This window comes from Phyllostomus hastatus, unplaced genomic scaffold, assembly GCF_019186645.2.
Source record: "Phyllostomus hastatus isolate PE091 unplaced genomic scaffold, TTU_PhHast_1.1 phas_scaffold_46, whole genome shotgun sequence".
In the NCBI taxonomy this organism is placed as follows: Eukaryota; Metazoa; Chordata; class Mammalia; order Chiroptera; family Phyllostomidae; genus Phyllostomus; species Phyllostomus hastatus.
In genome coordinates this window covers 38,023,187-38,027,460 of record NW_025334032.1, presented here as the reverse complement: position 1 = coordinate 38,027,460, position 4,274 = coordinate 38,023,187, and positions in this window count along the sequence as shown.

Below are 4,274 nucleotides of genomic sequence, written 5' to 3'. Positions count from 1 at the left end.
CACGCCCGTGGGCACCCTCTAAGCCCCGCCCCCGAACCTAGTATTCCGGCGGCCAGGGCTCCGCCCAGTCCAAGAGCACGAGGGAAAGTCCGGCCTGGCATACAACAAAAGACGGAGCTGGAGTCTACGCCTTACAACCGGTTGCTGACGGCCCTCTCAAACGCCACAGAGTTGCCGAGCTTTCCCTCCCACCCGCGCCCTGCGCCAATTGTCCCGGCGCCTAAACTCGAAGCCGGAAGGGGAGGAGTCTGTGCTGAAAAATCAAAGGGCAATCAACTGAAAGGCGGATCCAAATCCCGGGGCGGGTCGCCAGCTATTCAGACGCCTGCGCAGTTGTTTAGTGTAATACAAGGTCAAGTACGGAGGATTTGACTTCTGTTTGGCTGCCCTTAACCACTATCCTCAACTTGGCATCTTTATTTATTCACCAATAGGGAGGGCCCTAACCACACCATAACTAAAAATGAGCTCAAAATGAATCAAAGGCTTCATCCTAGGACCTAAAACTATGAAAGTCCTAAAAGAAAACAGAGCAAAAACTTCGTGATGCTGGATTTAGCAATGATTTTATGATATCATTCCGGAGATGGAGAGCAAATGGGTGGTTGTGTAACAATGTGAACGCATGGGCTTAAGGAGTGCCGCTGAATTGTACAGTTAAAAGTGGTTAAAATGCTAAATTTTGTTATGTATATTTCACCACGATAGAAAATTGTTAACATATCTCATGCATACAGAAGAAAAAAAGGAGCGCCTATGTACTCACCACTGGATTAGGAAATAAATCATTATTATTCCTCCCAAGGATACATTTTATCATTCCCATGCTTTTCTGCCTGGTGTATCCCTAAATGATGCGTTAATTATCATATATTTCTTAACCTTATGTAAATATATGGTATGTATTCTACAAGTGCTCTTTCTTACTGAAAGCTATGATTTATCCACATCGATGCACATAGCTGTAGATCATTCATGTTCATTCTTTGGAATACATTATGTAGATATACTATATTTATCCCTTCTGGGTATGGGTAGATCAGGTGTCTTGGGTTTTTTTGCTATTACCACAGTGCAGCACTAAACATTTTTGTGTGTTGCTGGCTACACGCCTAAGAGTTTCTCCAGGGGTAGAGTCAGTAGCTATATTATTACTTCTTCCTTTAAAGGCACTTTCAGCTTTGCATGATAAGAGACAATTTTTTTTAAAGATTCTACTTATTTATTTAAGATCATTTATTTATTTTTAGAGAGGGAAGGGAGGGAGAAAAAGAGAGAGAGAGAGAGAGAGACAGAGAGACAGAGAGAGAGAGAGGAACATCAATGTGCAGTTGCTGGGGGCTGTGGCCTGCAACCCAGGCATGTGCCCTGACTGGGAATTGAACCTGCGACACTTTGGTTCACAGCCCGCACTCAATCCACTGAGCTATGCCAGCCAGGGCAAGAGACAATTTTTACACATTGTTTTGTAGACTACAACTTACACCTCCATCAGCACTACATAAAAGTCCCCTTGGCTCCATGTCCTTGTTGATACTTAGAATTTTTAAGACTTTCAAATGTTACCTAACTAGGGAGCTGAAACAGTATCCTATTGTTTTTGAATTGCATTTTCCTGGAGCGGGCCATCTTTTCCTTGTTTATAGGTCCTTCCTGATTCCTCTTCAGGGACATGCGGTTCACCCCACCCCAGAATCCCTGGGGCAACTGCAAGAGAAGAGGAAAGCGCCTTCGAAGAATGGAAGGGTGTTCCCACTGATGGGCTCCTGGAGCTTGAAAGTTGTCGCCCCTTAAGAGAGTTGACAGGCAGCTTCATTTTTCTGGGAAAGGTTGTGGTCAAACCTTCTGTGCTTATGGGTCTGAAAAGACAGGAAGAGGTTCAGGACTCAGGATGGAAAGAAAAACTCAACCCAAATAGGTTTACTGAATAGAGGAATTTCTGGACTCATGCCACTGAGAAGTCCAGAGATAGGATGGCTGTGGAGCTCAGTTTGATCTGGGAGCCACCAGCGTTCTGAATGCGTTTTCTTGTGCTTCCTGTACGCCACTTTTTCCCACAGGCTGATTTCTATCATCATCATCATCCTCATCACTTGAATTTGTGGAGCATTTACTATGATCCAGCCATTGCTGTAAGTGCTCAGTCCCTCTTAGGCCACTTAACCCCTTCATGATACCCCTATGTGGTTGGTGCCATAATCCCCCTGGGCACATGACAAGGCTAAGGAGCAGTCCCACAGGCAGTGGTGGCGGCACCTGCATTAGATCTCAGGATTCTGGCTCAGAGCTTGCACCTGGCAGCCATTCTGTGTCACGCATCTGAGTTCCACTGTTCAGAGAAACGCTGTGTATCAACATTGCCAGGAAAATGCCTAAGATGTACTCTAATTGGCCCAGCTTTGGTGACCTGCCTGGCTGCACCAGGGCCTTCCTGAGAAATGGAACCATTAGGATATATATGCCAGTTCCATGTTTGGGGATTATTAGCTTGATGTTTAAATGAGAATAGAAACAAGAATAACTGTTTTTATCTTACAGAATTATCATGAAGGAGTAAAGAATATGTAGGCCCCTGGATACCTAGAAGGACTTATTTCCTATTGCGTCTCTGTTTTTAACCTGGGGAACCCTCCGGTTGAATTTTCCCTTCAGTATCTGTCCACTAGAGGTCAGATAAAGAATGAGACAGGAGATTTGAAAACGTATTTGGAGGCCAGAGCTACTCATTTGCAGATACTGTAAATATCAGCTCAAAGTTCAAGATTAATAAGACTAGATGTCTTCAACACCCTTGCTGAACTCACGGCCCCCTCCTTGGGCATTATCCCCTCCCCGAGGTTACCAAATCCATTCCTGTAAGTTTCCCTGAAGCCAAAGAGAATGATTTTCCAGTGTGAAAAAGAAAATAACTTACTTCTCAGATTTCCTGACTTTCTTTTTGCACTTTCTACAGTAGCAACAAATTGTTGGGTACCTGGGAATGAGCCACCAACCTTGGCAGCTTTCATCTGGAAGAAACTAAAGTCATTATCTGTGTTAAACACACCAACTGCTCAACATCTATAATCATGACACAGCAAAACAAACTCGAAGTGTCCCGCACCAGGGGGGAAGGGTGAGGCAAGGGATCAGGAGACTGTCACTCGGATAGTCCCTTTCAGAGGAACTAAAATTCAGAAAGGACGTCTTATTTGGTGCCCATTAAAGTTGGAGGGCAGAAAGGTTTTTCCATTGCTGCAAAAGGCAGTGACAGGAGACAGCTCCCCGGGTCACATGCTTTCTGACGGCTCCCTGGCTCCCGGCAGAGGCTGAACTTAATTGCCCTGTAACTAATGTTCTACTTTTTCCAGACCTCACTGGCACTGCTCCTACCCAAGCTGAGGTCACATGGCGAAAAGGTCCCAGCCCCACATCAGGCAGCTGTGGTCACATGTCTCAGATTCCATGCCCAGCACCCTGCAGGGCTGAGAGAGGCTGGTCGGGGATCCTGGCAGGAACATTCTAGCAAAACGCCAGGACTTCTCTAGCCAAGGAACAGCTACTTCCAACCTGCATAGGAAGTACTTCTGTAACTCAAATGAGCAGAGGAAATAAAATGAAATGACAGCCCAAAGTAAAATATTTTCCTAAGAAGATAAGGGGGGAAAGGGTTTTGGAATAGGATTTCTACAGTAGAGACAAGTGTCCAGGATTCTTGCCCAAGCTGTGGTTCAAAAGAACTTTCTGGAAAAGTTTCCAATGACATTGCTCACTCGGACACTACTTTGGGGCGGCCTGAGAGCGCAGATAGCGGTGAGCTGACCTTGTTCCGAGAGTCCTGGGCAACTACGGTCCTTCCTGCCGTGGTCCCCGTTCTGCTCAGCTGAAATGCGACGCTGAGCCTTTGCACACGCTCAGGTCAGACAGGCTTCCCTCTGTAGCCCCTGGTGACACAAAAGGCCTTCCTGGGACCCTCTCTAGGAGGGAAGAGCTCCCTCCCATTCTCTGGCTGCTGTACCTCACAGGCTCACTCACTGTCCCCTTTGACCTTGTCACAGCATCACAGCATAAAAGGATCATTGCCACCCTCCCCTCCACCTCACACCACAGCTGGCTTCAACCATGCTCCACAGTTTCTCTCCTGGGCTTGGAGAATCAAAGAGAGCTTCCTAGAGGAAGTGACAGCTACGATCTAAGTGAAATGTGGGAGTAGGAGCCAGCCAGGCCAGGGTAAGAAAGTGCTCCTGGGAGAAGGCATGCACCAAGTCCCAGCAGTGAGCAAGAGCATGGAGCAT